Source organism: Salvia hispanica, chromosome 5 (assembly GCF_023119035.1).
Source record: "Salvia hispanica cultivar TCC Black 2014 chromosome 5, UniMelb_Shisp_WGS_1.0, whole genome shotgun sequence".
NCBI classification, from domain to species: domain Eukaryota; kingdom Viridiplantae; phylum Streptophyta; class Magnoliopsida; order Lamiales; family Lamiaceae; genus Salvia; species Salvia hispanica.
Genome location: NC_062969.1, coordinates 16,509,565 through 16,522,416, shown reverse-complemented (window position 1 = coordinate 16,522,416; position 12,852 = coordinate 16,509,565).

Sequence of the window (12,852 nt, the reverse complement as noted above, 5' to 3'; positions counted from 1 at the left end):
CACATCAAATAATCCCCTTGTTCTTACATAACTCATTTAACTCAGACAAATAGAATTCCTAATCATTATCATTTCTAAGTCGCTTGATCTTCTTCCATGTCTAATTTTCCACCAAGGTCTTCCACTGTTTGAACTTCTTGAAAGCTTCACCTTTATTCTTCATCATGATCACCCAAGCCATCCTCGAGTAGTCATCAATCATCAACAAAAAATACTTGTGACCTCCAATACATTCAGCACGTGATGGGCCCCAACAATCCGTGTGAATGTAGTCGAGCGTCCCCTTGGTCCGATGAACACCCTTCTTTGGGAACTTGTTGCGATGAAGCTTCCCGAAAACACAGTGTTCGCAGAAATCCAGATTCTTCACCTTATGCCCAGAAAGAAAATAATGCTTTGACAGAATTTGTATCTTTTGTTCTCCCATATTGATGCAATTTTTATTAGCACTAAATAAAATTGCAAGTATACATAGTATATCTATATTATAGCTAAAGGTTAGTATCGGATATCAAACATGGGGAATAGAATCACAAACTGTCTATCTTCTACTAAGCTTCTTTCACTATTTGGAAAAATGAGAATTTTGAAGACTTTTGAAAACAAGAACGATTTGAAAGCAATAAAACAACTAATTGCAACAAATTAAAGAGGTAAAAGTATGAGAGATAAGAGAATTTCTAGGGATGGGCGTTCACAGTTATGGTTATACAAGTTCCAACTACAATACCCTAACATAGTTTATACTTCGATAGAACGAGTCACATAAATTATGCCCATGCGGTACAAACGTAGATTACTAACACTAGGATTGTCAATCCTAGATTTGTAATTCCTAAAAGCTCATAAGACCCTTGAAAGCTAATTGTATTGTATTTTAAGTGGATCTAACTTGCCAACCTCCTCTCACGATTATATAACAAGTTATATTAAATCTTCATCGAATGTGTCACTCAAGCATGAAGTATTACAGAACAACTTAAGGAAGAAACGAAGTAAAAACAAAACCGATATTAAATAGAAAAATGAATTGTATAACCAAGTTCGTTAATAACATATCCCTAGAATCCTATGAGTTTAGTTACACATAATTGAATAAGCTAAAAACATAGAATGAAGGGAAAACAAATTGAACATAAGAATTAAAGTAATAAAACCCAATGGCTGAATCCTTGTAGCCTTGATCTTCTCTTGATTCCGTCTTCAACCTCTTGCACAATGAAGAACTCTCTCAATTTTATGCTCTAGAATTATGAGGCAAAAAGAAGATCTAAATGAAGAGGTTTGAGAGGGGATTTATAGTGGAAAAATCGAATCCTATCAGATATGGTAAAAGATGGCTAAGTTTGGTAAATCTTTGTGAGAAAGTAGGTCTAATTTGCGCGTCGCATCTTCGAAGCCAGCGGTCGCTGCACGTTGTCCGTAGCCTCGGCCCTTTTGGATAGCAATCGCTACGCTATGTAGTAGCGGTCGCTGCAAATATTCCAGTGCTTCAGTAGCTCCTCGAGCGGTCGCTGCACGCTCCCTAGCGGTCGCAAGGCGTCTTCTGATTTTCAGCACAACTTTCTCCGAAGCGGACCACTATAGGTGTACCGGTCGCTAGGCTACAGTGGTCGCTACGCTTGTTGCAGTGGACCGCTGGACATCATGATCGCTCCAGATTTCTTTTTCCTGTCTTTTTAGGCTCAAATATGCACAAATCTCACAAAACATGTCAAAATACTAAAATAGAGAGAATATGCAAAATATGGACATAAATTGTGATTTAGATATTAAAAACAGACCAAATAAAGGCCTTAAAACAGTGCAAAATCCGAGCGTGTCACATATGACTAAGCCTGTCATATTCTCGGCCGGAATCTCGGATAATGCAGTATCAACAGAGCCAGTTACTGATACGCTCGGATTTTGCACTGTTTTAAAGCCTTTATTTGGTCTATTTTTAATGTCTAAATTGCAATTCACGTCCATATTTTTCATATTATATCTATTTTGGTATTTTGACATGTTTTGTGAGATTTGTGCATGTTTGAGCTATAAAAGACAGGAAAAAGTCGAAGTTGGAAATCTGGAGCGTTCATGCCATCTAGCGGTCCGCTGCAACATGCGCAACGACCGCTACACCTATAGCGGTCTGCTTCGGAGAAAGTTGTGCTGAAAATCAGAAGACGCCCAGCGACCGGTAGGGAGTGCGTAGCGACCGCTCGAGAAGCTCCCGAAGATACTGGACTAATTTGCAGCGACCACTACAACATCATACAATGACCACTATCCATAAGGGGCAGGAGCTACGGACAACGCAACGACCGCTAGCCAAGGTGCGCGGCCCGCTGCGAAAACGCGGCGCATGAGTTGACCTATTTTCTCTCCAGATTTTACCAAATTTAGCCACCTTTTACGTTATTCCACTAGGATTCGATTTTTCCCTTATAAATACCCACTCAAACCTCTTGATTATCATCATCTTTTTGCTTCATAATTCTAGAGCATAATATTGAGAGAGTTTTTCACTGTGCAAGAGGTTGGAGAAGGAATCAAGAGAAGATCAAGGCTGCAAGGATTCTACCTTTGGATTTTATTGCTTTTAGTTCTTATATTCAATTTGTTTTCCCTTAATTCAATGTTTTTAGCTTATTCTATCGTGTGTAACTAAACTCATAGGATTCTAGGGATAGTAACGACTTTGGTTATATAATTCCTTTTTCTATTTAATATCCGTTTTATTTTTTTTCGTTTCTTCCTTAAGTTGTTCTGTAATACTTCATGCTTGAATGACACATTCGATGAAGATTTAATATAACTTGCTACATAATCGTGAGAGGAGGTTGGCGAGTTAGATCCACTTAATAGACAACAATTAGCTTCCCTTAAAACGACACTGTTAATTGAGAGTGAGGACTTTTCAAGGGTCTTAGGAGCTTTTAGGAGTTATGAATTTAGGATTGACAACCCTAGTGTTAGTAATCCACGCTTGTACCGCGTTGGCATAACTAGTGCGACCCGTTCTATCGAAGTATAAACTGTGCTAGGGTATTGTAGATGGAACCACCTTCGAACCTTTCATAATATGCATTACTCCACCTTCACCTTTGAAGCTGAATCCATTACTGTCAAAGGTATTCAGAGATATCAGATTCTTCGTCATCTGTGGAACAGGCACAACGTTCAAGGTGAAAAACACCCCATCATGCGTCCTTATTCTGATAGAGCCAATGACAACCACCTTGCAGACAACACTATTGGCCATGATAATATTGCTTCCATCTATCTGCTCATTAGTGGTGAAATACTCCATGAGTCAAAAATCCACACATTGTGGTATCATAGTCATCAGCTTCTGCCATAGTTGTTGAACCATTGGTATCAGAGTGGGGTCTACTGCGTCTGTCTATTCCCGATGTGATCTGGTTTGAGGGGGAGGTTTGTTAAGTACATACTTATACCACAGTGGGAGTCTGAGGGAAGTTGGAAGGAGTATAGAATTCCTGTCCAACCCCAATTAGTTTGACGCCTTTTGGGAGTGACCCAAAAACAAATCCGTGCGGGCTTGACCCAAAATAAGTGGTATCAGAGCCGGGTCGACTGCGTCTATCTGTCCCCGATGTGATCTGGTTTGAGGGGGAGGTTTGTTATGTAAAAACTCATCCCACATCGGGAGTCTGAAGGAAGTTGGAAGGTGTATATTATTCATGCTCAACCCCAATTAGTTTGAGCCTTTTGAATTCCTGTCAAACATCTATTGCAGTCAACATTCCGAATAAGTGGTATCAGAGCCGGGTCGACTGCGTCTATCTGTTCCCGATGTGATCTGGTTTGAGGGGGAGGTTTGTTATGTAAAAACTCATCCCACATCGGGAGTCTGAAGGAAGTTGGAAGGTGTATATTATTCATGCTCAACCCCAATTAGTTTGAGCCTTTTGGGAGTAACCCAAAAATAAATCCATGCAGGCTTGACCCAAGGTGGATAACATCAAACATCTGTTGCAGTCGACAATCCGAACAAACATATAATAGAGAGTCAACCCTTTTCCTTTAACCATGGTTTTGGGTTAAGTTAGGGCTTCCTATCTTATATGCTTATCAATTTGGTGCAGTGAACGTAGATCCAGAAGTCCTACAGAAAGGGGCTTACCTGCAGGTGTGACCAAAGGGGTGCCACCGAAAAATGTGGGCCTGAAGGAAAAGGGCGAGGCTTCCCTCTTTGCATTGGCAAATAAAATATCAGACCACACGCCTTTATCTCTCTCTTTGATAAACGATCATCCACTTGTCAAACCTTTCAGAAGCATCAATGCTTGGTTCTCCCACCCGAGATTCATCAAGTTTGTTAGGGAGGAATGGAGAAATATGGGAAGTATAGACGTAACAAGAAAATTGGAAGCGCTACAAAAACCTATTAGAAAGTGGAACAAAGAGGTTTTTGCCAATATTGATACAACAATCAGGAGGCTTGAAGAGGACCAATCTAGAACCCAGCAAAAGATTGACGAAGGGCAAGGAGACGAGTTCGACTTTGCTAGGGTCGCTGCAATTGAAACCCATCTTAATATGTGGATGGACAGAAAGGCGAGCTACTGGAAGCAAATGGCAAGAGATAAATGGTTCAAATCAGGAGATATGAATACAAGGTATTATCATGCGGTGACTCTTAGCAAAAGAAGAGCCAAGAGAATTGAGCAAATAAGAAGTGGAGGAAGAGTATTCAAGAAACCCAGAGCGATTAAAGTGGAGCTACTCAAATTCTATAAGAACCTTTACAAACAAAAGCCAATACCAGCTATCCATCTTGAGAATGATCTACTGCCCAGGATCTCTTGTGATCAAGCGAAGATACTTGAGATGAGGTCGACCATGGAGGAAATCAAATTAGCTCTTGGAGATTGTGATGCGTCCAAAGCACCATGATACGATGGGTTCAATTTCAAGTTTGTCAAAGAACTATGGCAGGACATCGGGGAAGAGATCGGTGAACTCATTTTGCAGTTTTTCGATTCTGGGAAATTACCAAAGGAGATCAATCGAACTTGGGTCACTTTGATTCCTAAAATTGAGGGCGCCATTGATATCAAGGACTTTAGACCTATCAGTATGATCGGCAGTATCTACAAGATCATTGCAAAAATCTTAGCAAGGACACTAGCAAAAGTGATACCGAATTTGATTAGAGAAAATCAGTCAGCTTTCGTTAAGAACAGACAAATTCTTGATGGGGCCTTAATTGCAAATGAAGTGGTTTGGTGGCTATAGAAGACAAAGCAGAAAGCAATAATCCTGAAGCTTGATTTTCAAAAGGCATATGATACAGTGCGTTGGGATTTCCTTGAGGAGACACTTGACGGGATGGGCTTCGGGAAGAAATGGGTCACTTGGATCATGGAATGTGTTCGAACGGCGTCGATGTCAATACTAGTGAATGGATCCCCTACATCACCATTTCACTTACAGAGAGGATTGAGACAAGGAGACCCACTATCTCCTTTCTTGTTCTTGATCGTTGCAGAGACATTCATCAGACTCGTTTCTAGAGAGAGAGAGCTTGGAGTTCTTGATGGAGTCTTAGTTGGGGAGAATCAGATCCCAATAACTCATCTTCAGTTCGCCAATGACACAATCATCTTTGCCCCAAATGATATGAGAATTCTGAGAAACTACAAGAAGCTATTGTGATGCTTCGAGCTACTCTCTGGTCTAAAAATCAATTTTGAAAAATCCTTACTTATTCCTATTAATTGCGGGGATGAGTGGAGCGCTCAAGCAGCCTTGGACCTGGAGTGTGGAGTTTCTTCCATACCAATCACCTATTTGGGCATTCCTCTTGGAGCTAATCCACGTAGGCTACAAACGTGGAAGCCAATCGTTGACAAAATTGAGAAAAGGCTATCACTATGGAAAGCAAGAGTTCTATCAAAGGCGGGTAGATTGGTTCTTATTAAGCCAGTCCTTAATAACCTACGCATGTATTACCTTAGCCTTTTCAAAATGCCCAAAAAGGTTGCAGAGCGTATTATCTAGTTGCAGAGAAGATTCTTCTGTGTTAAGGCAGATGGAGAAAGGGGGGGTTACCTTGTCTCATGGGAAGTTATCCAAAAACCAAAGGATCTTGGCGGGCTAGGGGTCGGAGATCTACATGTCAAGAACGCTGCTCTTTTATTTAAACGGTGGTGGAGGTTTGCGGATAGTCAGAAGCCACTTTGGAAAGAAATTGTTTGCTCCAATCATAAATTTAGACTTTTCGGCGACCTTCAAGAGGCCAATCAGAGGAACCAAGGGAGCATCTGGGGGCAGCTGACGAATTTTTGAAACTTTAGAAAGGAAATCCAAGTGGCTAGAAAAAGCATACAAATCAAAGTGGGGAACGGGGCCCAAACACGTTTTTGGCATGATAGATGGATAGATGGAGAGACACTTAAGGAATTATTTCCAAGACTCTACATGTTGTCAAATCAGAAGGATAACATAATCAAGGATATGGGAGCATGGGATAATGAGAAATGAAAATGGATTTTTCGATGGAGAAGAAACTTTTTTTCGTGGGAGTAGGAACTTGTTGGGAACCTTTACTCAGTCGTGAATTGCCTGGAGTTGAGAGAAAACACGAGAGATGAGAGGATGTGGGCTTTTAATGGCTCACTAGGTTTCTTTGTTTCTAACTTTGTGTTGCAGGTCACTAAGAGCTTGGAGAATGCTAACACCATGATGAATCAATACTCCCTCGCTTGGAAGAATTCTACCCCACCCCGAGCTCAACTGCTTGTCTGGTTTATCTTGCAAGGAAGACTTAACACTACAGATAGACTAATCAGATGGGGCATACCAGGTATTGAGGATGATAGATGTATTTTCTGCAAGGAAGAGCCAGAGACTTTGGAGCACGTCTTTTTTAGCTGTAGAATCTCGAGTGGTATATGGTATTACAGTTGTGCTCAATGGAATTTATCCTTGTGCTTGCCTAAGGACCCGGAAGCATGCTTCCTCTCATGGTTGGGCACTCCCCTTCACAAAGCCAACAAAAAGGTGTGGATTTCTCTATTCTTTTTTATCTCATGTTCGATATGGGATATTCGGAATAAAATAATTTTCTAAGGTTTTGTGCCGGATTGGGAGCTTGAGAAGAAAAATTTGATTTGGCGTCTAAGATGTGGACAAGGTGTTGGCACCCAAATTCTTCCTTTCCAGCAGAGATTTTGGGTGAGCGTTGATCCTTTTCTTGAAGGCCTTTGTACATGGTTTTTTCTTTTGGGATGTTTTTGTTTTTTTTTTTTGATTTTCTCCAAGGTTCTTTTACATTAGTGTAATGGTCTTGTTAGGGTTTTGGTAGCGTTTGTGTTCTAAGGGAGTATGTTAGCTGGGATAGTTTTAGTGCTTGGTTTTGCCGCCTTGCGAACTTGTGCTCACCACTCATGGTTTGAGCCTTTTATTTTTATAAAAAAAAGGGGATGGTCGACCTGTGGCTTTGGGTTTTCCACCCGGCGTATGCCGTTCATGGACGTCCGGTTTAAAAGGGGATTGGATTGATACGACCCCACATCGGTTTCACATGAAAGTGTGGAATAACATATACTCCCACCGTCCGTGAAATATTGTCCAGTTTTTCCATTTTAGTCAGTCCGTGAAATGTTGTCCACTTTGTTTTTTTTTTTTTTTTTTTTTTTTTTTTTTTTTCTATTTTTGGTAAATAGTCTCCACTTTCCACTAACTCTTTACACTCACATTCTATTATAAAACTAATATATAAATGTGGAACCCTCATTCCACAAACATTTTCAACTCACTATTCTTTACATTTCTTTAAACCCGTGTCAAGTCAAACTTGGACAATATTTCATGGACAGAGGGAGTAATAAGGAGTCAACCCTTTACCTTTGACCATGTTTTAACGTTGAGTTATGGCTTCCTATTGATACGCTCGGATTTTGCACTGTTTTAAGAACCTTAATTGGCTTGTTTTCAATGTTTAAATCGCAATTCATGTCCATATTTTACATGGTTTATCTATTTTGGTATTTTGACATGTTTTGTTAGAATTGTGCATATTCGAGCCAAAAAGATAGAAAAAGTCGAAAATGGAAGTCTGGAGCGTTCGAGACGTCCAGTGGCCTGCTGTGTGTGTCGCAGCGACCACTGGGCCACAGCGACCGCTACGCCTATAGCGTCCCGCTCCGGAGAAAGCTGTGTTAAAAATCTGAAGACGCCAACGACTGCTGGGGAGTGCGCAGGGACCGCTCGAGAAGGTCCCGAAGCCACTAAAATCCTTGAAAAGTCCACACTCTCAATTAACAGTGCCGTTTTAATGGAAGCTAATTGTAGTGTCTACTAAGTGGATCCAACTCGCCAACCTTCTCTCACGATTATGTAGCAAGTTATATTAAATCATCACCGAATGTGTCACTCAAACGTTAAGTATTATGGAACAACTTAGGGAAGAAACGAAGTAAAAACAAAACAAATATTAAATAGAGAACGAAATTGTATAACCAAAGTCGTTAGTAACACATCCTTAGAATCCTATGAATTTAGTTACACATAATTGAATAAGCTAAAAATATGGAGTGAAAGGAAAACAAAGAGAACATAAGAACTAAAGAAATAAAACCCAAAGGTTGAATCCTTGTACCCTTGATCTTCTCTTGATTCCTTCTTCAACCTCTTGCACAATGAAGAACTCTCACAAATTTATGCTCTAGAATTATATGGAAAAAAGAAGATCCTAATGAAGAGGTTTGAGGGGCTATATATAGAGGAAAAATCGAGCAGCATGAAATAAGGTAAAAGGTGGCTAAGTTTGGTAAATCTTGGGGAGAAAGTAGGTCAAATTCGTGCACCACAATTTTGCAGCAGACCGCTGCACCTTGGCCAGCGGTCACTGCATATTGATCCATAGCTTCTGTCTCTTGGATAGCGGTCGCTACACTGTGTTGCAGCGGTCGCTATGAATAATCCCGTAGCTTTGGAAACTCTTCGAGCGGTCGATGCGCACTCCCTAGCGGTCGCTAAACGTGTTCTTCGTTTCAGCACAACTTTCTCCGGAGTGGACCGCTACTGGTCGTTGGGCCCCAGCGGTCGTTGTGCATGGTGCAGCGGACCGTTGGGCATCTTGAAAGCTCCAGATTTCCATCTTCGACTTTTTGCCATTGTTTTAGTTTCAAATATGCACAAATCTCACAAAATATGTCAAAATTCCAAAATAGAGAAAATATGCAAAATATGGACATGAATTGTGATTTTGACATTAAAAATGGACCAAATAAAGGCCTTAAAACAGTGCAAAATCCGAGCGTATTAGCGGGCTCGACACAAAGCGGACAATATCAAACGCCTGTTGCAGTCGACAATCTGAACAATCTTTATCTTTTGCTTTTGGCTTTGAATTCAATAAGATTATTAGTGTTTTTTATTGCTATCATTGCGCATTTGTATACAAATTGTTTGGATTAAACATCATTGCTCATATTTTATAGTAGTACTCCGTCCCAATAAATATGAAACGTTTGCTTTTCGGTACAAGGATTTATGTAGTGTTGTTTTGTGAGTTAAAGAAGAGAGAGTAAAGTAAGAGAGAGGAAAAAGTAGAGATAACGTTATTTCTATTTTAAGAAACGTTTCATTTTTAATGGGACAATCCAAAAAGGAAAACGTTTCATTTCTAGTGGGACAAATGGAGTATTACTTTAGGAAATACATGATATTAATAACTTGTAGTGTGGTATATGAGGAAGATTAATACGTCATGAGTCTGAGAAAATATATATACGGTAGTATTTAGAGTAAGGATCAATCTTGGTCCTAAACATATGACCAAAATACGAATTTGGTCCAAAACATTCACTTTTAGAAAAATAGGTCCATAACAAATGAAATCCTTGTCGCAGTAGTCCTTTTTTGATGGTTCCGTAAAAAAACTAACGGTCATGCCATTTTGCAATTAGCGTTAACCGTTAGTTTTTTTACGGAACCGTAAAAAAAAGGACAACTTCGGTCACATTTTCATTTGTTATGGACTTGTTTTTTAAAAAGTGAATATTTTGGACCAAATTCGTATTTTGATCATATATTTAGGACCAAAATTGACATTTACTCTAGTATTTATTTGAATTGATGATACGAGCACATCTCAGAATTATCTCCAATTTCCTTTTAGTATTGAATTCTCATATCTTTTCCATAGTTTAGGGATTTACCATATCTTATGCTTAGGATATTATATTTGATTTACTATATTTTGGTAGGATATTATTGTATCCCCACATAAAGGCCCTTTTTGGTCTTAAACATATGGAGATTTTATGATTTTGGTCCAAAACATTATCTTTTGAATTATTCGGTCCATCACAAATAAAAATGGGTCACATTTAGTCCGAATTGGATGGAAATAGTTAAATTTAACGGTCAATGAATATTAATTGGATTTTGACCGGATTAATTAATTATTAACTTAATTAATAATTTCTTACAAAATGCTTATGTATGATTTTGAATCCAAACACCAACCTCCACCGCGTCACTGCCGCCTCCGCCCGTCGGAGTAGAGGACAACGGCGAACTCTGGCACATGGGGCACGACGCGTTGAGTTTCAGCCACGCATCCACGCACATCATGTGGAAGCAGTGGCGACAATCCGGCAGCATCCGCAGCATCTCCGATTCCCTGTAATCCGGCCGCAACCTTGGAAGGGGATGATTCCTTGATTCAGGAGTTCCCAGTAAGAGAGGTACCCCATGGAACCACAAGCAGAGGCCGTCCATAGCTGAAACACCAGAATCCCCAATTCGGTACCAGCCCTAATCGCGAAGCTCATTGCTCCATCCGAAATTATATAGTTAATTCCCGACACCTCCGCCGCCGTAGCCAGCTTCCCCAGCAGCCACCGGAAAACGGGTAGGCAAGTCTTCCTAATGGAGTCGCACAGCACCACATGATCTTGAACACATTCAGGCCTTCATCAACTCCTATCCGAAATTCGTCTTCACGAAGAAGAGCGGCGCCGCTGCGGACGACGGCGTATGCTCGATTTGTTTGTCGGAGTACAGGAAATCGGAGATGCTGCGGATGCTGCCGGATTGCCACCACTGCTTCCACGTGATGTGCGTGGATGCGTGGCTGAAACTCAATGCGTCGTGCCCCATGTGCCGGAGTTCGCCGCTCCCGACGCCACTGCAGGAAGTGGTGCCGCTGTCCTCTACTCCGACTGGCGGAGGCGGCAGTGACGCAACGGAGATTGGTGTTTCGAAATCATAAATAAGCATTTTGTAAAAAATTATTAATTAAGTTAATAATTAACTTAATCCGGTCAAAATCCAATTAATAATCGTTGACCGTGAAATTTAACCATTTCCGTCCAATTCGGACCAAATGTGACCGATTTTTATTTGTTAAGGACCAAACAATTCAAAAGATAATGTTATGGACCAAAATCAAAAAATCGTCATATGTTAAGGACCAAAAATGACCTTTACTCTACAAAATATGTGTAGGAGACATTCATATTAATCATTCAAGAAATATCAATTCAATTTATCTTTTATTGTTCCTTCATCTTTCATCGTTCCTTTATCTTTTCTTGCAAGTTTTTCTCCTATGCTCAAACCCTAGTTGAACGATAATTTGGCTGCTCGAAGTAACCAATCCCGTGAACGATCCAATATCATCTCGACTATCTCTCGTTATTATCCTTCGATACAAGTTACATCATATCATTTGGTGCTTTCATCGTGTTCTCATCTTCCTATCGCTGTCATCATGTCATTCAACTACGCCAATTATCATTCCGGACTGCCCGTTTACACAGAGTGGCAGCAACCACCCACTCAAACACCCGATTACATGGAGTGGCAGGAGCCGTACCTATCCCACGCACAGCTCCACCACGCTGCCCGACAGCCCGACTTTCAGCAGCCGCAACCACCGTATGTTGGCCCGGAGTCATACGGACATCTCTGGACAAGCCAATTCGGCTATCACCCATGTCAGCCGCCTCCAAATCAACCGCCTGACCCCTTGATTGGCAACAGCACCACCACCACCAGGTCCGCTATCAACTGCCACAACACTATCAACCCTTCGACTATGGACTACCGCCCACGTACGGGTCTTAACCTTCCCTTCTGTCCCAGTTGGCGCCGCATTATTCGTGCTTGAACCATAATTTTGATGAGTTCTCTGGTTATCAATTTCAGCAGCCGCAGCACGGGTCTGCACGCCAGCCATCCCGCTGGGACCTGCCAGCGCCGATGGGCAGCCTTGTCTATGAAGTGAGTGAATCTATATATTACCCTAGTTATAATCGGGACTCTCATGAATATGATCATAGTATTGATGTTGGCTACATGAGACAACCCATTGATGAAGAGACATGGTTTGTGGGTCATGACATTAACTACCATGACATTGAGGATGGAGTAGGACATGGGAATATTCCAGACAATGAACCAGGACTTCACCGTTGGAGCTGGACTGAACAATTGCGACGCTTGAAGAGGTATTGTTAGGCGAGGAAGAGAAGGATGGATTTCTAAAAGCTTCATCACTTTCTCATCGTGTATGAATATTCAGAAGCTTCATTTTCGAGCTCGCTGTGAAGCACTAGAGTGCATTCAGATTGGGCCAAATATCTGTGAGACGATCTGCAGTTACACTGTAATAACAATGGTGATTTATTGTCGACGACTGAGAAAGCTTCACATCTTAAGTATTCAAGAAGTGGATGCAGGTTCTATTGATGCTTTAGCAAAGCATTGCCAGATTTGGACTGATATTGGGTTCCTTGACTGCCGAAAGGTGGACGAGAACTTCCTAGGATATGCTGTTTCCCTTTCGACTAGTCGGTTGCGTGCAAAACAACGATCTTGTGAGTG